General features: G+C 37.7%; 1 non-coding gene across 1 annotated transcript; it reads left to right on the forward strand.

Moving 5' to 3' along the window:
* Positions 1–24,483: 24,483 nt before the first annotated feature.
* LOC141593761 (small nucleolar RNA R71) lies at positions 24,484–24,590 on the forward strand. Its single transcript, XR_012521828.1, has one exon. It is a non-coding gene; the product is annotated as a small nucleolar RNA R71 (small nucleolar RNA).
* The last annotated feature ends 1,917 nt before the right edge of the window (positions 24,591–26,507 follow it).

The raw sequence follows: 26,507 nt of genomic DNA on the forward strand, positions 1-26,507 counted from the left end.
GAGAGCCTTTTCTTGGTGTAACTCTTGTCAAGCCCTCCATTGGAAAGATTAGAGGGTTGCTTCCCTTGGTCAACCATTTAATCTTTTGCTCATAGCCCTCAAATATTATCCAATGGTGATGTCGAAAAAAGAGCATTTCATTGATTCTTCTATTGCCCGAAAGGTGCATATAAGAGTTGTTGTTGTTGAAGTTCGGATTGAAAAACTTTGCAAGTTTTGTCACTAGGCCTCCATTGACGATATGCTTCATCCCATTATCATCCCCATTCCTAAATTGCGCCCATCTTTTGAGTAGCACTAATGGGATGTTAAACTTATAACCATTATTTCCTTGGATCTTCAAGTAAGACTCCATAAATGTGAGATCAAGTTCATTCACAATGGCGGGGTCACGGAGAGCAAGTAGAATACCCGCTAGGAATCGATAACTATACCGGATGATAGGGTTTTGAATGTAAGAAGCTGAGCAAAGCTTGGTTCTTGTCAAATATCGGCCCGTTAAAGCTCGCCAAAGAGGTTCGACACTATAATTTCGAAGCTTTGAAGATCGGGTAGGTGATACATCTAGTCCTAGCACATCCGCGAACTCTATTAGGGTCATCATCCTAGTCACATTTTCAAGTCGAAACTCTATGCAAATCGTCTTGTTGAGTGTGGAGATTCTTGAGAAGCTTAGGGATTCAAGCACTAAGGGTCTATAAGTGAGTTCATGCATGTGGAACATTGTTGAGAGACCAAAAAATTCAAATAGTGCTTCGGTTTGGTGGTAAATTCTTAGCTTTCTTAATGTTTCATGACAAACGAACTTAGTAGAGAGAATGTTCTTACCCATAAGTCGGTGGAAGACAATCCTTTGAGCATCGTTGACGAACTCACTGTTTGAGAATTCATCTAGGCGCAAGATCAATTATCTCTTCGTTTTCCCTTCTTAGGGTGTTGAGGTGTCAGGTTGATGAACTCCCAATGACTCTTGTTCTTCTTTCTTCTCTAGTCATGAATCTCCTTGGGTTTTTCATTTTGATGGAGAGGAAACAATCCTTCTAAATTAGTTCTTTTTGTAATGTCTCAAACCCTAGGTTTTTGGGTGAGCTAAGGTTTTAGAGAGGTTTGTTTATTTGGAAGTGATATTGGGTGATTTCAAGTATTTGAGAGGGAGGTTTATGTTTTGATTTTGGAGGGAGAGATGAGGTGTCTTGATATGTGTGGTGGAAAGAGGGGTTTAAAGTTGAAAGAGGGCGAGTATAACGGGAGGGAGACGTGTTATCTGGAGAGGGAGTCGGGCGACTCTTGGTTTTTACAAGATTCATAAGAGTAGTTAGGGACGCTCATCTTAGCGTCGGGACGCCCGACCTGGTATATGGGTCGCCCGTCTTGGGTACAAGACGCCCAGATTTCAACCACAGTGGAGAATTGTCTTTTTAGGTGCCGGCGAGGACGTAGGTCTTCAGAATGATCCGCACAAATTTTAGCCCAACGGAAATTTTTTTGGGAGGCATGGTAAGATGCTCCTCTTGGCGTTGGTCCGCCCGTCTTAAGGTCTAAGTCACCCGGCTCACGCTCAAGTCGGGCAGATTTGTATTCCAGTGCATATTTTAACTTTTGAGAGCTCCTTCAAGTCCCACGGTTCGGTCTGAAGTCGAGCGACTTGATTGGCTGGTCGCTCGAGCCAAGGTATGGTCGGGCAGATTTACACTCCAGTGTAAAAATCCATTTTGTGCTACCTTCCCAGTCCCCACGAGCTTAGGTCTGCTCGTGGGGGTCTTTTCCCCATATCATTTCTTCTTCTTTTCCTCATTTAGCTCTTTATTACCAAGGCTTGGTTTAGCCTAGGCATGTGTTTCCCCACACTTGATCATCAAGCACTACACATTTAAAACACATTATAATCCCTCCCTCACTTGCTCTCATGTCAAAAGTTGTAGTTAAAATAAGGAATTGAAAATGCAATGAAGTTAAAATGCAAGTAAGTAGGTTAGTATTTTTACAAGTGGTGGTTTAGGGAGGACTCCACCAAACTCTCCTCCATTTTGATGCTAGATCTCGGGGGGGGGGGGGGGGGCTAAAAATTCTCCTTCATAGTAAGGCTTGATACGTTGACCATTAACTTTGAACCGATTCCTATCTTCCGACATTAGCTCAAAGTCTCCATAATTTCCAACGTTTATGATAACAAAAGGGCCCGTCCATCGTGAGTTCAACTTTCCGGGGAAGAGCCGATATCGAGAGTTGAATAAAAGAACTTTGTCTCCCTTGTGCAAAGCCTTTTGTTTGATTCTCCGCTCATTGAGCAATTTGGTCCGTTCCTTGTAGATCCTTGTATTTTCATAAGAGTGAAGCTGGAATTCCTCCAATTCTTCAATTTGCAAGATCCTCTTCTCACCACTAAGCCTGAGATCAAGATTGAGTGTTTTGATGGCCCAAAAGGCTTTGTATTCCAATTCAAGTGGTAAGTGACAAGCCTTTCCATAGACTAGCTTGTAAGGTGAAGTTCCTATGGGTGTCTTATAAGCCGTCCTATAAGCCCAAAGGGAGTCATCAAGATTCATGCTCCAATCCTTACGAGTCTTGTTAACAACCTTCTCAAGGATTTGTTTGATCTCTCTATTTGAAACTTCAACTTGACCCCTTGTTTGAGGATGGTATCCCAAGCCGGTTCTATGTTGAATACCACACTTTGTTAAGAGAGGCTTCTTTTCATAGAAATGTGATCCACCATCACTAATGATCCCTCTAGGAACTCCAAATCTTGGGAATATTACTTTCTTCAAAAGCTTGCTCACCGTCTTTTCATGATCGGTTGGGGTAGCAATTGCTTCCACCCACTTGGACACGTAATCAACGGCAACTAGAATGTATTTGTTGCCTTGAGATGATACAAAGGGACCTTGGTAATCTATTCCCCAAACATCAAAGATTTCAACTTCCAATATGCCTTGTTGTGGTATCTCATTTCTCCAAGATATGTTGCCGGTTCTTTGGCAAGAGTCACAATAGAGGATGAATTATCTAACATCTTCAAACATGGTAGGCCAATAGAAGCCCGATTGCAAGACTTTGGCAATTGTTCTCCTTGCTCCACGGTGTCCTCCATAAGGGGATGAGTGACAACTTTCCAAAACCCCTTGTACTTCATATTGTGGGACACATTTTCGATAAATACCATCACTACATGCTTTGTATAGGTTGGGATCATCCCAAAAGTATCTCTTCACTTTAAATAAGAACCTCTTTCGTTGGTTGTAATTCAATTTTGGAGGGAGAACTCCTCCTACAATGTAGTTTACAAAACCGGCAAACCATGGTGTAGTATACCTCTCAAGTTGTCTATGGATGGCCATTAGAATATCATCGGGAAAGGAATCGTTGATTGGAGTATGTTCATCTTTGTCATCAAATCGAATTCTCGACAAGTGATCCGCTATGACATTTTCGGCTCCTTTCTTGTCCCTTATCTCTAAGTCAAACTCTTGGGAGTAACAATTCCCGCCTCAACAAGCGTGGCTTTGACTCTTTCTTCACCAAGAGATGTCTAAGAGCACGGTGATCCGAAAATACAATAACCTTTGATCCAAGCAAGTAGGAGTGGAATTTGTCCAAAGCATACACTATAGCAAGAAGTTCCTTTTCCGTGGTATCATAGTTGATTTATGATGCATCAAGGGTCTTGTTTATGCAATATATAGCATGTAAAGCTTTCCCCACTCGTTGGCCTAGAACCGCGCCAACGGCATAGTTGCTTGTATCACACATTATCACAAAAGGTAACTCCGAATTTGGGGGTTGAATGATGGGTGCCGAATTAGAGCCTCTTTGATTCTACCAAAAGCTTCACCACACTCAATAGTAAATTAGAATGGGGAATCCTTAAGCAAAAGTTGAGTGAGGGGTTTTGCAATTTTGGAAAAATCTTTTTTGAATCGTCGGTAAAACCCCGCATGACCGAGAAAACTCCGCACCCCTTTGATATTCACGGGTGGTGGTAGTTTCTCTATCACTTCAACTTTGGCTTTGTCAACCTCGATGCCCTTTTCCATAATCAATTGACCTAGGACAATACCTTCGTTGACCATAAAATGACACTTTTCCCAATTTAACACAAGACTCACATTTTCATACTTTTGCAAGACAAGAGATAGATTATGCAGACAAGAATTAAAGTCTTTCCCATAAACACTAAAATCATCCATAAAAACTTCTATTATGGTTTCTAAGTAATCGGAAAAGACACTCATCATGCAACGTTGAAAGGTAGTGGGAGCATTGCATAGCCCAAAGGGCATTCTCCTATATGCAAATGTTCCATATGGGCAAGTGAAGGTGGTTTTACGTTGGTCATCCAGGTGTATCGAGATTTGGAAGAATCCCGAGTACCCATCAAGGTAACAAAAAAAATTGTTATAGGCAAGCCTCTCAAGCATTTGGTCAATGAATGGAAGGGGGGAAATGAACTTTTCTTGTTGCGGAATTCAACTTACCATAATCAATACACATTAGCCAACCGGTGATCTTCCTTGTGGGTATTAGCTCATTCTTGTTATTTTTCACCACCGTGGTACCTCCTTTCTTTGGTACCACTTTAACGGGGCTAACCCACAAGGAATCCGATATAGGGTAGATGATTCCTGCATCAAGCAATTTCATAACCGGGTTTTCAAATGGCCATTATAACGACATAAAAAAGGTGTTTTTGAGAGTTTTAAAATGACACGGAAGGACTTATGATCACATAGCATATGAGCACTCGCAATTCTTTATATTATGCATAATGTTGACACGGGTTTTGGCGTAATAAGGGTGGTTACACACCAAGCGATCAATCCCCGATTTTTGAGAGGGATACCAATCCAAACAAAATGTGTAAGGAGGATGCCCTAGCCTCGTGCACGAAGAAAATGAATGCTCTTTGATGAAACAGAAATGTGTAACGCTAATGGTATGCTTGACGCAATCAGGATTGGAAACGCGGGGATGAGAAAACTCACGTCGACGAGACGAGCCAATTGGTCGATAAAGGTTAGGTTGTGGGCCCGGACAAGGAACCCGACTTATGACCGTAATATCAAATAATGCATTTCAACCAAGACCACGTTCGAGTTTCACCTCTAAGGATCACAAAGAGACAAGTGTCTTAGTTTTCCCCAGCGGAGTCGCCAATCAGTGGACAAAGGCCACTCGCCGATCTCTGGAGATGGGCCACCTACCAGTCTGTGGACATTGGCCACCTGCACGCCAAGCCAATCTGTGGACATGCAGCAGTGTAACACCCCGATACACCAAGGTGCCTTACCAGGATCACCTAATGCATGAGAGGGCTCCATCTCGGTTGCTCGAGGCAATGAATATCAAATAGACCATAATAGAACGTACTTTTAATAGATAAGTTTAAAGTGATTACATAAGAACACCATAACTGTGAAAAGTGGTACAACTGTTCCAAATCCAAAAACAAACTAAAGTAAATGTAAAGTTTGATAACACAGCGGAAGAGTTCTAAATGACTCATGATGACTCAAGCCCAGCTATCCCTCACACATCCATAACATACCTGCTCAATAACTGCTCACCATCCCCAAATGGATCACCATAGTTTATCAAACAATTAAACGGGGTCAGTTACTGATTACATAATATAAGACAATACAACAACAATAATACGCACAATTTTCCAACACCGTCATATCACCAATCACCTGACTAGCCTGAAGGTCTAGTCCTGCTAGATTACGGCCGCAACCAGAAATCCACACCGTTAGTGCGGGACCGCAGCCGTTTCCACCTAAACCCCGCTCATTTATACCGAGCGCAAACCCATGTTCCTTAATGTGCACATCCCCTCTTGTGGCGGGTTCCACAAGGGGGGAATCAAGGGCGTGAAGCCACTCCCGCAAGTGACTCCACTTAGCCGAGGGCGCACCTTGCAAACCACAAACAAACACAACAACCAACTACAACACTAACAATTACCAATTCAAATAAGATATAGACAAATGCCATTAATCAACAATCAACAACTAATCAACCATCTCCTATCATGTAAACAACAACTGAGTAGGAAACCCTACCTGGAAATGCAATTACCACGATCGTCACAACAGCGAATCAGAAACGTTCCTCTACAAAATCACCTCCTATCAATCATACAATCATCATCTAATATCAAAATACTCCAAAAACCCCCAAATTACCCAATTAGAGCTTAAACCAAAATCAACAAAACAATAATAAAACTGTACTAGGATCTTACCCACAACGCGACGGTCTCAACGGTGTAAAGAACTCTAGATTCCGACGACACAAGCCTTGGGATTTGATAACAATGTGAGAAGAAGCTGCTACGTAACTTGTTCTCTTTTGTGAAATATTTAGAATAGGGTAAAAAGTGAAAAGAAACTGAGGAAAAGTGTTTTTATACAATTCTCACATTGCTATCAAAACCCGGCCAAAAACCCATAAAAACCCACGCACTCGATCGAGTAAGTCAGTTCCTCGATTGAGTACCCAACAGACAGAACACTGTCCAGAACGCCAACACACACTTACTCGACAAAAAGAGCCCTACTCGATATAGTGCCCAACAGCACATAAAACTGTAGTATTACAGTCTTCTCTCTTTAAAAATGAACTTCATCCCCGAATTTCAAAACCATACTCAAAAACAAACTCACCAACTCAACTACGACACAACAACGCAACCAAAAACTCAAAAACAAAACCAAAAACTCAAAAACAAAGCCCAACCACAACTCATACCGACTCAAAACAACCACTAACTGTACCAAAACAAACATAAAACTATACCAAAACCTTATGCGATTATCTCCTACCCCCTAAAAGAAACATGGTTACGTCCCCGTAACCACACATACCTGATAAAAAAAGAGACGGATACTGCTCCTTCATAACCTCTTCCGCCTCCCAATTAGCTTCCTCAACATCGTGATTAGACCATAGAACCTTGAGCAACATTGTTTCCTCGGACCTAGGTTTACGAACCTTACGATCAAGAATCTGTTTTGATACCTCTAGATAAGATAAGGATTCGTCCAACTCAATGTTCTCCACCTCTAATACATGGGAAGGATCACTCACATACTTCCGTAACTGAGACACATGAAACACATAATGTAACTTGTTCTCTTGTGTGAAATATTTAGAATAGGGTAAAAAGTGAAAAGAAACTGATGAAAAGTGTTTTTATACCATTCTCACATTGCTATCAAAACCCGGCCAAAAACCCGTAAAACCCCACGTACTCGATCGAGTAAGTGAGTTACTCGATCGAGTGGCCCCTACTCGATCGAGTACCCAACAGACAGAACACTGTCCAGAACGCCAACACACACTTACTCGATAGAGTAAGCCCTACTCGATAGAGTACCCAACAGCACATAAAAGCATAGTATTACAAGCGGTCTGAAAGCCATACTCGGTGACGTAGAAATGCTTTCGACCGGATCGTTTTAGATCGGTCGGTTTCGTCTCGGCAAAGGCCTCGAAACGATATAGAGATGTTCGGAGTCGCCGCCAAGCAATTATGGGATGCTTGGAAACCGTTCAAATCCATTTTATACCTCGGTCAATCAAGGCAAAAGGTGGTGCTTGACATAGGTGCTAAAGATAAGGACTCGTCCCCCTCTAGCATCATATCGCTAGAATGACTCTCGTACGTCCTGGATAAGGTCATCCATTATCCGAAGGTTCCTAGTAAGGGGTGAGGGTACGTATTGGGAAGTCCTATAATCGGACACCCAATCCCGCCCGCGTTAGCGGCCTCTATTGATCGATCGTGGTTGTTTAAGTGCAAGAGGTGATAAAACGATTTAAATGCATGAATGCACATCCAAAAGTCTTAACCTAACATGTGAAGATTTGCTAAGTCGGTTTGTTTATCCACATATCATGAAATTGATGTCAAAGTTGGATTTAGATTGATTTGCATGTGAAAATGGAAATTAAACATCCATTTACCAAATTCGAATTATGGTGTTTAACACGATCCATTTATTGTTAAAATGAAAGAATAAAAGGATGAATAAGAAAATGTTAAAATGTTCAAAAGGGTGTTAACTCGTCAATCTGATCCATGTAGATTCGAGTTAACCGTAATCAGGATCGTCCTGGACAAGTGATGAAAATGAAACAGAACAGTGTCAGGCAGCCCCATTGGGGCGCGAGCCATTAGGCGAGGGAACAAGGCCTATTCAGATTTGAAATACATGAAATAGGAGGTTCCTTGGGGCGCGAGCCATAGGGCAGTCCAAGGGACCTCTCCTTGTTGTTTAAAAGGTTATGAGAAACCGTTTTAAAAGGTCGCTAAAACCGCCTTTGTTGAAAAGGTCATCAAGACCGTTTTTGTGTTGATGATTTGAAAGTACGAAAAGTATAGTTTACAAATAAAAATGTAAAAGGTGTATGCTTAACCGTTTTGTCACCATACTCGAATTAAATCGACATGGCATATATATTAGCCAAGGATGACATACGATATGGTCAAGACACTGATGAAAATAAAATAAAGAGAAATAAATGTTTGATATGAACTAAATATGTTAAGTTCATTTCTTTGTATTTAGTCAATATTTATCATCGTACTCAAATTAAACCGACATGGTATAAAGAACCAAGGATGATTATGAATATGACTAATATGTTTGTAAATGTAAACATATAGAAAAAATGGTAAATAAAAGAAAAGGGTGTTAAAATACCCATTAATTTGTAATTAACCAATAATATCATCGAGTCATGGATTAAACCGTCATGGTATAAGGTACCAAGGGTGATTATGATTTATGGTTAAAAAGTTTGTCATAAAAATAATTTCAAATATTTGAAATGGTAACAACCGATTGTAAATAAGGAATGAAACAAAGAGGAAAGACGAGAACAAACACGTTTGGATTCTGACCAGAGACCCCATAAGAGGTGCGAGGTTGGTAGTTGTGACTACCAACCTCTGTCTCCAGACAAAATCCGGTTTTGGCTCATCTAACCTATATTTGAATTGTGTTATGCATTTTTCATGCTTATAAACTCATAAAAATAGTAAAGACATGAAATAAGTGAGTTGTTTACACCCTCAAACTTACGGGTTATGATGTTTGCGAGGTAGACGACTTTAGAGACTGTTTTCTCGTTATGCTACTACTCGCGACCAACGAAGTTTAAAAGAGTGCCTTAAAAAAAGATTTTGTTTTGAACAGATGTTGAAAATATGTTGTTTGAAAACATGTTGATTAATGTTGAGTTGGTCGAATGGGTCGGTCGATTGCACGACGACGGTACCAATCAAAATGTGTAAGGCTTGTGTTTTCGATCGGTAGGTCGAAAACACGTTCGATTTGTGACTTAGGAAGTCGAGTCTAGAATTTTAAGGGAGATGTGAGGGGGCGGACTTTCGCGTGAATATTATGGTGTGTGAAGGTGGGTAATTATATAGAAATGTGGGGTGGTAGGTCGGTTGAGTTTGCTTGGAGGCTAAGGAGGTAGCTCATTGAGGCGCGAGCACGCCAGTGATACAATGGGGTGTCCTGTCCTTTTCGGAAATTTGGATTTTCCATTTGTTCTAACCAATGTTTTGTTGGTTGTGATTTGTGGTATTCAAATAAGATATCGTGTAACAATATGGTCATCTAATAAGATGATTTTTGGGTGTTATTTGGGGTAGGTATTTTGTTTGCTTGACTCGAGTTTGACCCGTGTTGAGACGGGATTTGAATTTTGAGTCGGTTTTTGGCCCGGTGTCGGTTTTGACTCTCGTTAGTGTCATTTTAATGCAAATGGCATGATAAAGCCATTCATGGCATTATTTTCGAAATTCGAGACTCGGGTTGACTTTGGTTGACTCAGATTGACTCGGGTTGCGGGTTTCTGAGTCGGTTTTGGGTCCGAAGACGGTTTTAACTCTAAATAATGTTGTTTTAATGCAAATGAAGTTAGAAAACCATTTTTGAAATCATTTTTTATATCCGAGTAATGCATTAAAACGTATCATGTATAGCCAATCCACGCACGCATAACAAAAACACGTTGGAGTCCGATCATCATCGGGTTGTTTTGGAAGGTGTAGATACTGGGTATCTACATATAGCCAAAGGTTATATGTATCTTACTAGTAGTGCAGATCAAAAGGTTTGGTATTGTATGGTTTTGGAGTAGATTTAATATACCTAAACATAGCTTCATTATATGGTTGATTCATTAGGGCAGATTGCTTACATTGGATAGATTGGCACGAATGGGGGATATGCATGAATGGTATGTTTTTTCTTTGTGGTATACAATTAAATGCATACAAGCACTTGTTTGAAGAATGTCCTTACACTAGGGTATGCCTTAAATTCTGAAAGATGGGTTGGTAATAGAGGTTACAGGTTTGAAGAATGTGGAATTGATTCTTAAATAAAAAAAGACAGCAATTGTTGGTGCTTGATGTGGTAGGCATATGTTTTCTCTAGAAGTGGTTGTAATGGTGCATGATTTGATCGATTAATATAAGTCTCACATTTTCAAAAAAAAAAAAAAAAAAAAAAAAAAAAAAAAAAAAAAAAAGGATTTTTCTATGTGATACCTTATACTTTTTCGAATTCTAGGTGATATCTCTCGCTTTTCAAAAATATCAGTGATACTACTAAACTTAATGAAAACATTTTAAAATACCTGAAATGATCTAATCCGCCTCTTTTAAATGTTTAGTTTATACATTTTGCATTGGTTTTTTGGTAAAAATTTGGCATGCCATTAATATAAACATCGTTTCAATCGTAAACATATTTTGTTTACAAAATTTAACTGTTTAATGTTGGAGCTTGTGTCCTCCTCAGTTAGTGTGATAACGTATATAAATCTCTTATAGGTTCACAAGGGTATACTTTGTATTTTATCCGTTGATTAACGTTTACTTAATAACGGTTGGCTTGCTAGAAGTTTGACGTTATTATCATACTGATGGCGGTGATCAACTGGTCCCTAAAAGTCACACCTAAAGGATGTGTATGAGAGATGTGATTGTATGAAGATATAATCACATTGATGCCTTATATGACTAAGAGTTTAGTCCATGTATTTGACTAAACAGTTAGTCAATGTGATGATGAGACAATTATTTAATACAATTAAATAATATTAGCTAAGGCGAATTAACTGTCAATTCGTAAATTGAATATAAACTTTTATATTTAATTAATGTATATATTGTTAGCTTAAACGAATTAAGATGTTAATTCGTAATTAAACGTAACCAGTTATATTTAATTAGCGAACTATAAATATGCAATATTTATAGTTAATGTATATATTATGCGGAATTGTCATAAGAAAATGTTGACAGACCGGTATTAATAAATCGACTACAAACTGTTGTGTGTAGACTTATTAATACATGTCGACATAAATATGACAATTGAAATAAAATACACATTTTATACATTACATAAACCAACCTAAAATAAGAAGATATTTTTCTCCTTATTTTTGGTGGTTGGTGGGTAAAACCGAAATAAGAGAGAAAAAGGGAAGAATAAAATCTTCCCTAATGGACTCTCATTTACACGGTTACAAAGAGGAAAAAGGAGAGATTTTTCTCTCAATTCTTTTGACCTAATTCCCTCATCACTCACACAAAAACCCTAAAAATTAATTAACAATTTTGGGGATCTATTCTAGCAAGAACAAGGGCATTTCTCATAGCATCTTGGGTGCAACAATTAGGAGAATATCGATTTCGATATTGTTCTTAGGCCGAATTTGCTACGACCAAAGGTTGATTCTTAATCTCTACTATTTTGTTTATGCAATTTCATTTATGACTAGAAATTTCATTATTGTAATTTCGTTATAATCCTAAAATTTTAGAGGAAGTATACCGATATTTCCTACAAGTGGTACAGAGCATAGGCCACGAAATTATTTTATATGATTTGCATAAATGAATTTAAACAAAAATTGAAGGATCGAAAAAAAAAAATCAGCCGTGAGAAAAAAAAAAAAAAATTGCCGAAAGTTTTTTTGTTTTTTTTATGTTTTGTTCCATTTTGATTTATTCATATTGTTGTTTTAATAGGTTAAGATGATAATATGATAAATTTGTAGTTGTTTTGATTTAATGAGATTTAAATTAAAATGTAAATGGAAATCGATTTGTTTATTGATGTTAAATTGTTTTGCTATATAGTTTTTGGCATACATGGTTTTAAATTAATGTTTAGAATCATGATTCATTAAATTTAACAATGTTCAAATCAATTGTGATGAATCAAATATACGGATAATCGATTTTGATTTAGGTATTCATTTTAAGAGGTTAAATTGAATCACCTAGTTTGAATCTATGTTTAAATTAAAAGATGATGATTATGCCAATCTTGTTATAATAGCAACATTAAACAATTGTTCATAACAAATAAGTTTTTTTTAAAAAAACAAAAAAATTGGTTTTTGGGCAGAATGCCGCAAGCATTAGAGAAAAAAAAAATTGTTTTTTTCGGTTTTAGAACAGAAATGCCGCAACCATAAAAAAAAATTGTTTTTTTATGGATATGCCGTGAGCAATGAAAAGAAAAAAAACTATTTTTTGTTTTTCCTAAAATGCCGAGTGCCTTTAATAAAAAAAAAATTGTTTTTGGCCAATATTGATTATACATTATTATCTATAATGCATAATAATTGTTGTGAAAAGGTTCAAAAATTAAAGATACCTAATTATTTTAAAGAGGTTTAAAATAATGTTGGATTAATTCATATTACAAGATTAATATGTATTAAGATTAAATTTATTGTGAGTAATTGAGGAATTATCACATAATTTGATCATTTAAATAGGTGGTTTGGATAAATTACTCTACATAATTTTAAGGAATTATGTCTTGAATGATTAATTTATAGTTGATGCATTTTTATTTAGTTGAATGTTTTGTTGAATGGTTTAATTTACGTATTTTTGCAATCGGTTGTAATTTGTAATACCTAGTGTGGCCTTAGTTAATTATGTTTTCGTAATGATGGAAACATAATTTTTATGTAATTTTGAGATCTCGTATCTCTGTTTGGTTTTCTTTTATATTATGGTTTTGAAATTAGAATGTAAATAGGTTTATTTTGTAATTTATTAATTGTAATTTTGAGAAGACTAAAGATGGAGATTGGATTGCTCACTCCCGCTACATGGACCAAGATGGAACATCAAAACAAGCTTCTCGGGTCCTAGGAAGGATTCCAAAGTTGTATTTATGTTCATTTTGGTAGATAGGCCACACTAGAACTTTATTTTGTTTTACGTTTTTCATTCTCGTTGCCTTTCATTCACATGATAGTTAGTGCATCATTTTCCGCCTAAACCAAACCACCTACTACTAAAATGCATGAAAATTGACTCATATAGTTTGGATGTTAGTTTTCATAGACATACATATGTCACACAATTTTAAGCCATCATCTTAGTTTATTCATTCTCGCATGCTAGATATTAGTTCTCTTAAAATGAATTAAAATAAAGTTGATGTGATCTTCCTCTAAAACTGAAATTGAGACTAGTCTTTATAGGCCAAACAGCTATGAATCCCTTCTTCGTCGGTAGGCATATAGGACCTTACTCTCCATATGACCCCTTCTACGTTGGGTAAGTAGTTTATGTGTTGACTTAGTTTACCTCAACATTATAATCCAAAGAGTTTCTCGTGATTATGATGGACTATAGATAGAATTTACAGAAATTTATCGACCAAGAATTCTAATAGTAGAATTAGCCAAGAGGTTGGCTTATCAATTTATAGATAACTGAGTCTTGGGATCATTTATATAATTCTTGAGGGAGGTCAATTGTATAAATGCTTGAGTCTTTACGTTATAACAGTATTGCATTAGACTTAAATCATAACGATGAGTATGCTTAATACGGTTACAACAAGTGGCTGGAAATAACGAAATCCCTATGCCAAGTGCCACACTTGGACGCGAATCCTGGCTAAAAGCTATCATGGACCACATGAATCAGTTCACACGACTGAAGAATGACGGGTCCAACTTTGCGGACTGGGAGGCATCATTACGGAATGCTGTCATTGCTGACGGTAAGCTCAAGTACTTACACTACTACAGATACAGTCAATAACAACGGGTAAAAACCGTTGTAAAAACAAAAATCGGACGTTATTAAAGCGGCCGTTGTAAAAGGTATTTACAACGGTTAGGTTATTTACTTAAACCATTGTAGAAAGTATTCACCACGGTTAAAAGCCGTTGTTTTAGCGTGTAAGCCGTTGTGGAAAGTGTTTGAAAAATTTGGTGGGAATAATATAACAACGATTCTTAGTTTAATAACCGTTGTTGTAACTTTCCCTCCAAAATTGTGAAGACTTTTAACAACGGGTATATGATACATACCCGTTGTTGAAATTTGTAGTAACAACGGTTCTTAGTTTAAAAACCGTTGTTGTAACTTTCCCTCCAAAATTGTGAAGACTTTTAACAACGGTTCTTTGTTTAAAACCTGTTGTTGAATATTATGCACGGTATTTGTGAAAGGTATTCACAATGGTTTTGTTTTTATTAACCGTTGTGAAAGGTCTTCACAACGGTTTTTTTAGCAACCGTTTTTATTACGAACTCCTAATGTTTTTAAAAATTAAATTTGTTTCATGCCATTCAAAAACCTGCATATATCAGCAGCACCATATACCAGCAAAGACCAAAGATAAATCACAACTGGGTTCATCGAACTCAATAGATTCAATTCAACCACAATAAAGAAGATCATATATATATATATATATATATATATATATATATATATATATATATATATATATATATATATATATATATATATACTTACAAGGAGTTAAATTTACATGAACTAATCAGCATTCCCTAACTTCAACAAAAAATTTACTAATAAGCTGATCTAAACTCTGAGTATCATGCATTTCTATTTTCTAAGACATATTTGCCAAACATGTTCCTTACCTCGTCTATATCTACACTTGAGTACTGTTGAATCTCTGGTGACGGGTTGATTACATACTGCGAAAAAAACAAATTAAAGACAAGACATTATTGTAACAACATCAAATACTGCATAGCAACATCAAAAACGTAATAAACGTAACACATTATTAAATTACTAACCTTTTCTGGAATAATGTTATATCTTCGCCTAATAATCTCCAACATGAATCGACAAACGTAGTATCCACATTGTAAGCTATCCGGCTGGCGAGGGGCCTATTATTACATAAAACCAAACAGACGAGAGAAGGCTCACATCAGAATCTTGAACTTTAGGGTATTAAACACAGATTTTTGCACTTAATGTATTGTATTTGACCACGTACCCCTGTTATCGTAATAAAATCAGGGCCATCATCAGAATCTTTAGTGGGTTGATCCTGCTCGTTAGCTCTTCTCTTCTCAAAGGCCCTTTATATATAAAAAAAAAAAAAAAAAAAAAAAAAAAAAAAAAGAGGCAGACACTCATATTTTTAGGGACAAAAATGAGTTTTTTGCTATAAATAAAAATTTAAACTTAATGTTATTATAAATAAATCAGTATTATAAACTTACTTATTAATCAAGCGCTTAAAAGTCTCGCTTGGTGGATTATGTAAAGAGTCCAACCAAAAAACTTTCTTCTTTGTCGGCATGATGGCTGCTAGCACCCAATGAGTCCTACATCAAGAGACATCATCATTATTAACAAGTACATATATTAGTTATGAAAATGCAATTGTAGGGGGAAATGTAATATTAATTTGTTTATTACCCTTTTTCATTATAAGCGGCAAAAATCAGCTTCTTGGTTGTCGCTAATTGCTGAGCAATATAATCTACCCGTTTTTCGAACGAGAAATCCGGAATAAATAAAGATAAAACATAGGGGCACAGGAATCCGTATTGATCAGATGGAATATTCTTCTCGGGGATCACTCTCAATTTCAATATCCTATATTATTACGGTATTAATTCCGGTTTTTAATTAAAATACTATCTAGTAGTCCGAATATTAGAATATGAAATTATTTATTAAGAAACTTACTTCATCCAAACAAATAGGTGTGCCACATCAATCTGGTCTAGGCCAGCCCAAATGGCTAGCATATCCCATGACATAAGTGCTTCGCGCTCAACCCCTAGAATATCCTTCTCGAGCGGAATAACTATCAATTGCTCGGTGGCTATGCGACGGCAAGCCTCCTCATGCAGTTTCCTCATCGTCGTCGTTCTTACTTTTTGCATGTAATCCTTCCCAGTATATTGTGTGGAGTTTAAACTCCTAACTTCTTTCAGGTCGGGGAAATAATGATTCTTTGATTTTGTGCTACTGCCACCAGCCTACACATGTAGATAATTAAAATAATAAAAAATCCAAAGGTAACATATCCTAGTTGGAGTAATAAAAATAAAAGCGTACTTAACTAAATACCTCGTCAACCTGCTCTTTCAATGATGAGGTAGTAGTAGCAGGTATGACTGGGGACTTAGGCTTATCAGTCTTTTTTGTCCCCTACACAAAATTACCATGCATGCTTTTTAGAAATACAGACAAAATATAATTAAGGGAGCGAGGTTTTTTAAAAAATGAAGAAGTTATTTAAATACCTCATCAAGTTGTTGTCTGGACGAGGTAGTTGGCATGTCCGGGGACTTAGGCTTATCCGCCTTAGCCGGCTTTTCTGTTCCTGCCTGCACATACAAAAAATTTCCATGCTTTTTAGAAATACAGAAACAAAAAAAATTAAAGGGACGTTTTCATAAAAATGGAGAAGTTAATTAAATACCTCATCAAGTCCCCGGACATTAGGCTTACCCGCCAAAGCCGGATTTTTTGTTCCCTACAAAAATAAATAACATATAAATTTAACATATAAAAACATTCAACAATTAAAAATGTAACATATATATAAAGGTATTTCTTCTAACCCCAATCGCTTTTTTACGAGGCGGAGACGACCGAGCCAAGTAGATGTGAGTTTCAGGCCATTGGATGAAACTCCCAACCGCATCTCCCAGAATGGTAATGTCGTCACGAACTGGGATAGGCAGTTGACCGTTTTCATGGCCTGGAAAGACTGTAGTTATCTCTACTTTTCTATGATTCAGCAAAAGTTTTTCGCCATGAACTACTACAGTTACCACGGCTGATTTGGAGTGCATTTCTACGAGACCCCGGCCAACACGCACATTTGGATTTTCGAATTTAGGGTCAGCAAGAATAACTACTACCCTCTTGTTTACGGCCTGAAGGATATACACATACATTATTATATCCCAAAATTTAATAGAATTCATATAAATTTAACTAATTAAACACTTCATGTATGCATACCTTACTGAAAATAGGGAACTGACTTGAAGGGGATGTATGCTGTTTTCCATCAGCCGTCTTCTCAAGTTGCATCTCCATTTCAGACCCATTATTTACCTAATAAAATTAACCAATGGCACGATGTCAGAAGTTATAGCATTAGAGTTGCCAGGGAACACAACCCCTGATCTTACCTAAAAAAAGAAAGAAAAGAAAAATAAGGAAGTATTAGGTGGTACCTGATCGGCTTTAGTAGTTACAGCTTCAGAAGCATTAGGTACCTGATCTTTCTGAATCTCGTTGACCGATACTTCCTTCTCAGCATGTATTGCCAAGGTAGTAGTGTTCTCGGCCTCTTGACCAATCTGTTGTACCTTATTACCCCCTTTACAAATGACATCCTCCATCATCTTCACTTCTTCTTCGGAAAGCTTGCCTCCAGCATTCAACTTTAGTAGTACGGATGCCATTAACTGAAGCTGTGTGCCAAGAATGTAATGTGTCAGCAATATTTATCCCAACAATAACATGTGAATTGAACTTAAATGAAAATAATAGAATAAATGGTACCATGTCAGCCTTCTCAGACTTAGTCTTCCTTTTCTTCTTTATCGGGGCAGTTGTCCCATAATATTTCGTTACTCCAACCTGTAACGGGACGCCCTTCAAACGACCTGGATGTTCGGGTCGGGCGATCGCTCTAGCAAGAACGTCATTACGACCACTGGGAGTGAATTTCCCTTCTTCTACCTCTTTCAATACGCTGTCCTATAATATATTAAATAAACTTCAAATTATATTTGTGACTAAAATAATAAAGTTAGTAATGAACTCGTCTTAATAAAATAATGCTTACTATGTTGGCCAACACTTCCTCATCATATTTGTCACGCGACCGGGATCCTTTAGGCGTGTGCCCTTCTTTATAAGTTACATGCCGATCCACCTCTTTCACTCCCTTTGCCACCTACACATTAACATGGTAACATTTATACATGTAAATGTGTATCAATGCAAGTCCAAGTGTGATTAAAAAAATAAAGTCTCACAGGGGAATAATGCATGCTACTTACGAGGTTCTCTTCTATCTTTCTGTAACCGCCTCGAGAACCATACCATTTCCCCTTCTTGCATGAAATGTTAGCACGATTTCTTCTGCTAACGGCCTTCAAGTAATTATATAAAAGCGCAAGTAGGCTCTGTTTGGTAAAACTGACTGAAAAGGTACCTGAAACCTGAAAAGGTACCTGAAACCTGATAAGGTGACTGAAATTAAAAAGGTAGCTGAAAAGCTAGCTGAAAATTGGAAACTGATAAGGTAGCTGATTAATTGTAAAGTGTTTGGTAAAACTAACTGAAAAGGTAACTGATTTTTTTGTAAAATGACATAAAAGGACATTAATAATTATAATAAATTAATTTAAATAAAGGGTAAATATGTAAAGTAGAACATTTCAGCTACCTGAAACTTTAAAAAGCTACCTGGAGTAGCTTTTCATTTCAGGTACCTGAAAAGTCATTTCAGGTACCTGGAATGACTTTACCAAACAGCACTAGGTAAAACAACTACCTGAAATATTAGTCAAATCAGGTTGCTTGGTCAAATCAGGTACCTAAAATGACTTGCCAAACATAGCCGTAGATGAGATAATAAAAAGATTATATAAAGGACTCATTAATTAAAAAAATGATAGGTAAATCGTTAAAAGGCGAGGATATTTAACCTGAAACTTCTCAGTAGTTCTCATCTTTTTGAAAAGATCCCATTGTTCCTGACTGATGGTGGGACACTTGTTTTCCGGTGGGCTCTTACGCATCTCCCCCGTTGCCTTGTCCACATACAACCAATCCCTAGCAACGTCACACCTCCACTGCCTGTGGACATCCGCTGCTTATGTAAATGCTCATGTTAAGTTACGAAGTTGATTTTACGATAAATGTTTAGGCTTAAAGACACCCACCTTACGATATTAGTGTCAACCATAGACCGGGTCCTAGAGAAACTCTCGTCCATGACTAGGTCGTCCTACTACACATGCTTAGTCTAATTCGGTTCCGTTCCTCTCGACTTATAGAATGAATTAACAAACTTAATCTACGATTACGGCCAATAACCAAAGATTAAACGTTGTGGCGCAAACATGTGATAGAAACAATTATACAATATCAACTTATCCTTATTTTCACATTTACATATTACTTAATCATGCATGGTTTCCCTTACTCCTTAGACAAATATAACTACTCAAACATGTTGAAAGTATAAACTAAACTAATACTACATGAAATGATAAATAACATAATGAAAATAGAATAAGAATTACCTTGAATGGAAATGGAAATAGAAATAGAAGAACAATGAAACTAGAACAAACTTGAAATGTAACTTGGAATTAAACTTGAAATGTAATTGTAATGTAATTGCTAAAAGGAAATGTAAACAAACTAAATTAAACTAAGCTAACCTAAACTAACTACTAAGATTTAGAGAGAATTTAGATGGAAAAATATGTGTAAGAGATGTCCAAGAAGTGTCGACCAAAGCTTCTATTTATAGGAGTGAAGGGAGTAACGGAAATAAGCTACAGGGGGCTAACCCCGATCGGGGCCACCCAACCCCGATCGGGGTCGTGGTATTTCTCAAATTTCTCTTAATTCCGTCTTAACTTTGCACTTAATGTTGATGCGGAATCCGATGCTTATGTCTTAATGCGTCCGTCTAAGGTATCTTAAGCATCCTTTGGCATCCAATGCAAACTCTTATCATGGGCTTTCATTTGGATTTCATTTCTTTACAAATCCACCAACTAAGATTGGTTTACTCTTGCTCGGGTTTTCCAATTTCTTCCCAAAATGCCCCTATGCTTCCCGAAACTCCTTTGCATGATCAAGACTTGCTCTCATTAGCCTCGTGAACTCTTGTACTTGCTACTTTGACGGGAAAAAGCTACTAAAAGCTTAATTTCCTACAAAACACAATGGAAAACAAGCAAGCACAACTAGAACACGGAATTAGCTCACAAACACTAACATTAGTGCAAATGACATGTAAAATAGAGGTAAAATAGGGGGTTAAAATGTATATAAAATGGACCTATCAAACCCCCCCAAGCTAAATCCTTGCTTGTCCTCAAGCAAGATCATCCCAACATTGCAAATCCCAAGTAGCTAACAAGCAATTGATTCAAATCCCGAAACAACATGGGCATAAGGATAAGCAAAATCATGGATGAGATTTACATGGCGGCGTAGCGTAGAAGACTTCAAGTAAAATTTTCGGCTCTTGCATGATCTTTTGACTTTCGGACTCTCACGATCCACTCATAACTCAATTTTGTGTAAAGAACATTTTTTTTGTGAATAATCACTCAAGCTATCCTCGACTTATGAGAATGTGCCCGCAATCTAATATGGTAAACATGTCAAAACTAGCAAGCCAAAACAATCAAATGCAAGCATGATAAAGAAGCCAAATGGGTAGGAAGAAGGCAATATGTAATGGGTAAGAAGGGGGAACAAATGAATTATGGATTGTGGAGCTAATGTCAAGCTAGCAACAACCAAATGTAAGGATGCTCAATCCCTAATTCTAACCCAATTTTGCAATTCAAATCATAAGAAAACTCTCCAAAATATGTAAATAATGCTTGAGAATTTCTCACATCTTTTCTTCTTCTCTTTTTTTTTAATGCATACTTCTTCTTCATTTCACTTTCATGCTTTTTTCATTTCTTTCTTCTTTCTTTTCTCATTTTTTCATCATTCTTCTTTTTCACTTTTTTTTTCTTTCATTTTTTTTCATTTTCCTCTTTTTTATCTCTTGAGCATTAAGACCAAGCTCACATGATATTCAACTTTGAAACAAATCCCAATTGAGCACCCAAACAAGACCAATCAAGCTACTAGCTCAACAAGGTAGGCAAGTTATAATGTAGCTAGGGAAAATTGTTTGTAAAGGGGTCAAGAAGGCAATTATATTCATGTGAATGGCTCCAAAATGCTATAACAAGTGAATGCATGCTTACCAAGAGATGTCAAGAGAACCATACTTGTGCATTTTGATGAAACACACATCATAAGGAGACACCTACACTCACCTAAGAGAGACCGGATATGGATGCATCGGTCAAAAGAGGCTCTACCCTACCAATTTGTAGCTTGCCGCAAGTCAAGATTAAGCCTATTCGGTTCATTCTTCATCTCCCACCTACTATGTCAAGACATCCCCATGTAGCTAATATCCCATCATTAAAGAATAAATAATTAGCAACAAGCTATTAATAGGATAAGCAAAGAGGAAAGTAGGCAAAAGCAAGCAAAAAGCAAAAATTTCTCTCAAAAATTTTCAAAATTTCCACATTACATGCAAACTACGCTATATGCAAATGCAATATCTCCCCCCAAGCTAAACATCACATTTTCCTCAATGTGCCAACTAATCAAATCACCCAATCAAACCATAAAAATGGCTCAAGGTACAAAACAAGAAGGACTAGAGGTTATGTTTAATGGGATGCAAGATCTAAACTAAAATGCAAAGCAATTAAAACTTACTCGACTTGCTAATCTCCCCCAAGCTAGCATGAATTCGGGGGGAGATGTAGATGTTTCTTTGTGACCAAAGTGAAAAATAGTGAAGAAAAATGGTAGAGAAAGAGAATGGAGGTACCGTCGGGTTTATATAAGAATGATAAAACGATTCGCTCTTTACCCGCATAAGGAAGAAAGGCCAAAATTTAACAGAACCACGACCCCGATCGGGGCCACCAACCCCGATCGGGGTTGACCTCCTCTTCAAGTTTTGCCTTTTTCCCGCGTTGATGTAATTTCCTTCTCTTTTTCGAAAACCACGTCCCCGAACGGGGTTATTGCATGGGGAAGCGTGCCAGGTTTACTTCTCCCTTTATTTTTCACCTATAAAACACAAAAAGAAACATCGTCAAATCGAACATTTTATTACTAATCTACGAAAAACAATAAATTGCAGAAAATTAAAAACAAAAATAAATAAAAGCAATAAAAAGCTTGGGTTGCCTACCAAGAAGCGCTGGTTTAACGTCCCGCACGACGTAAGAAGCTATTTGATTCAAGTTTTGTCATTGAGCTCGCCACCAACCAAGCTCCATTTCATAGCTATCTTTGCATTTCTCAACCATTTGAAATTCTTCAAATAAAATTTCCCTTTCTTCCTTTTTCCACTTTTAGCAATAGCGTCCTTAGCATCATCACCTACAAAGCAAACAACACCCATATCGTCCTCCAACGGATCCGTTAGTGAGGATCCAAGCGTAGTAGAGGCATAAGAAGACTCCACAGTGCTAAGTAAATAACAAGACTCTTGTAACATTGGGCTTCTAAAGGTATTGTTTTTGCTAAAGGAAACCCGGTCATCACCCACTTCCAATGTCAACCTCCCATTTTTCACATCAATTAGCGCACCCGCGGAGCGTAAAAATGGCCTACCCAATATAATTGGGGTTTGTGAGTCCTCGGCCATATCGAGTATGAGGAAGTCAACGGGTATGAAAAACTTGCCAACTTTGACGGGTACATCTTCTAAGACACCTAGAGGTCGCTTTAAAGAACGGTCCGCCATTTGCAATGTTGTACTTGTGCATTTTAAAGCACCCATGTTAAGTTTTTCACAAAGGGAGTAAGGCATGACACTCACACTAGCACCTAGGTCGCAAAGGGCCTTATCAATGGTATATGTGCCTATAGTGCAAGGAATAGAATAGCTACCGGGGTCCTTAAGTTTCGGGGGAGACTTGTTTTGTAAGAGTGCACTACACTCTCCGGTGAAAGCAATGGTCTCAACCTCATTGAAGGATCGCTTCTTTGAGAGAATTTCCTTCATAAACTTTGCGTAGGAGGGGACTTGGGTAAGCAATTCCATAAACGGGACGGTGACTTGCAAATTCTTACAAACTTCCAAAAATTTATCAAACTTACCTTCCTCCTTGTGCTTTGCTAGACGATGAGGAAATGGTATTTGAACAAATTCTTTGGGAGGAGCATCCTCCACATCTTTCACTATCTCTTTCTCATTCTCCTTGGGAGCATCCACTTTCTTTGAAATGACATCACCCTCCTTAGAATTAGGAGAGATTTCCTCAATAACCACCTCATCACTTTCTTTTAGCATAGGAGACCCAACATCTTTGGCATCAAGCTTGCTCTTCCTCTTTAGCATCAACAATCGATGAGGAAATGGTACACGATCTTTAACAATAGGCTCCTCACTAGCCTTCTTTTTGTCATTTCCCCCAAGCTTAGCCTTTTTAACAACCACCTCTTCATCCAAAGTCATGGATGGCCCATCATAGCTTGAACCACTTCTCAAGGAAATAGAATTAGCGGTTTCATGTGGTTGCTCACCTTGGGGAGGTAGTTGGCCGTTCTTCCTTTGAGAGCTAGAAGCGGCTAGTTGAGCCACTTGTTGTTCCAACATCTTGACCGCGGCACTATGAGCTTGATCATTCTTTTGAATTTGAGCCAACAATTCCCTTTGCATTTGGATGATCATGCCCTCGAGCTTACCCACTCCTTAATTGTTTTGTTGGCCATTTTGTGGTGGATTTTGTTGGTAATTGTTTTGTGGGGGCCTTTGTTGATTTTGATAACCCGGTGGAGGGATATACTTTTGTTGTTGAGGGAGATAGGCATTTTGTTGTGGTGGGGGTTGAGGGTTAAGCACATTATTGTTAGTGTAAGACAAGTTTGGATGAAATTTTAAATTCGGGTTATATGTGTTGGAAAATGTACCCGGTGGATATGAACTTTGTCTTAGAGCTTGAAAAGCATTTACCTCTTTCATAGGAGCTCGGCAATGAGCGGCATAATAACCCGCACCTCCACATCCATCACAAACGATGATTTGGCTCGTTGAAGACACAACATTGAGTTGTTGAATGGAATCCTTAGCATCTCTCTCCGCCAATTGTTGTTGGAGCAAGGCAATTTGAGCTAGCAAAACGGAGTTGTTAGAGGATTCTTCTTTACCTTTGGATGGCACAACTCGGGAATTGACATATTGAGCATCGTGGATCGCCATAGATTCGATCGTGGAATGAGCAAGATCGGTGTCAATTTGATCAAACCGCCCATTGTTGGCGGAATCAAGAATCCTTCGGGACTTGGCACAACATCCATTGTAGAATGTTATTGCTAGAAACCAATCATCTAGCCCATGATGTGGGCATTGCCTTTGAAGCTCTTTGTACCTCTCCCAAGCTTCAAATAAGCTCTCAAGAGCTTGTTGACGGAATCCGGTGATTTGGCTCCTCAAAGTTTGAGTTTTCTCCGGTGGAAAAAACTTTTGGTAAAAAGCAAGAGCCAATGTCTCCCAATTGGTGATTCCCAGGGTGGTGCGGTCAAGGCTATTGATCCAAAGCTTGGCCTTGTCCTTCAAAGAGAAAGGGAAAAGTATTTCCCTTATTTGGGCTTGGGTGACGCCCGTTTGACGGATCATGGAGCAATAGTCACAAAAGTTTTTCACATGCAAATTGGGATCCTCTAAAGGACTTCCTCCAAATTGCTTTCTCTCCACAAGGCTAATGAAAGCCGGTTTGATCTCGAAGTCCGGCGCGGTGATTTGAGTGGTTGTGATTCCGGCCGGAAGCATGGCCGCGGTGGGCTTTGAGTGATCGGAAAGTCTCACCATCTTTTTGGTAGTAGATGGTGGTGGTGGTGGAGATGATGAACGAGAAACCTCCTCCTCTTCAAGGGCTTCTAGATCGTCTAAGTAAGACTTTCTAGCACTTTCAACTTGTATGGGAGAAGTGGCTTCTTTCACTTCCTTCCAAAATCGTCGTCTTCTCCTAAAGGTTTTCTCGGGCTCGGAATCCGGTGAAAGCAATTCTCCACTACGAGAGGACCTGGGCATAAGACAACAATTTCTAGGAAAATGATAAGTAACGGTCTCAAGGAACAAATGTTCCTCAAGACAAAATAAAACAAGATAAAAATCGACAATTCAATAAGCAATAAAACCGTTTCCCCGGCAACGGCGCCAAAATTTGATAGGCTATCGCACACCTATGCAAAGATAATATTTATACCCTAGACAACAAATGAATGTAGTACTTAGGGGTCGAACCCAAAGGAGACGGGAGTTATTATTTAGTTGTTATGGATTGAATTTTACCTTGGTAGATTAACGGTTGATTGATTAGTTTGGTTGATTATGCAAATAAAATGAAAACAACAATAAAAAGAAATTGTCTAGGGAGGTCGGGTCACACATGCTAATTATGTAAATGCTCATGTTAAGTTAGGAATTTGATTTTACGATAAATGTTTAGGCTTAAAGACACCCACCTTACGATATTAGTGTCAACCATAGACCGGGTCCTAGAGAAACTCTCGTCCATGACTAGGTCGTCCTACTACACATGCTTAGTCTAATTCGGTTCCGTGCCTCTCGACTTATAGAATGAATTAACAAACTTAATCTACGATTACGGCCAATAACCAAAGATTAAACGTTGTGGCGCAAACATGTGATAGAAACAATTATACAATATCAACTTATCCTTATTTTCACATTTACATATTATTTAATCATACATGGTTTCTCTTACTCCTTAGACAAATATAACTACTCAAACATGTTGAAAGTATAAACTAAACTAATACTACATGAAATGATAAATAACATAATGAAAAAAGAATAAGAATTACCTTGAATGGAAATGGAAATAGAAATAGAAAAACAATGAAACTAGAACAAACTTGAAATGTAACTTGGAATTAAACTTGAAATGTAATTATAATGTAATTGCTAAAAGGAAATGTAAACAAACTAAATTAAACTAAGCTAACCTAAACTAACTACTAAGATTTAGAGAGAATTTAGATGGAAAAATATGTGTAAGAGATGTCCAAGAAGTGTCGACCAAAGCTTCTATTTATAGGAGTGAAGGGAGTAACGGAAATAAGCTACAGGGGGCTAACCCCGATCGGGGCCACCCAACCCCGATCGGGGTCGTGGTATTTCTCAAATTTCTCTTAATTCCTTCTTAACTTTGCACTTAATGTTGATGCGGAATCCGATGCTTATGTCTTAATGCGTCCGTCTAAGGTATCTTAAGCATCCTTTGGCATCCAATGCAAACTCTTATCATGGGCTTTCATTTGGATTTCATTTCTTTACAAATCCACCAACTAAGATTGGTTTACTCTTGCTCGGGTTTTCCAATTTCTTCCC

Source organism: Silene latifolia, chromosome 7 (assembly GCF_048544455.1).
Source record: "Silene latifolia isolate original U9 population chromosome 7, ASM4854445v1, whole genome shotgun sequence".
NCBI classification, from domain to species: domain Eukaryota; kingdom Viridiplantae; phylum Streptophyta; class Magnoliopsida; order Caryophyllales; family Caryophyllaceae; genus Silene; species Silene latifolia.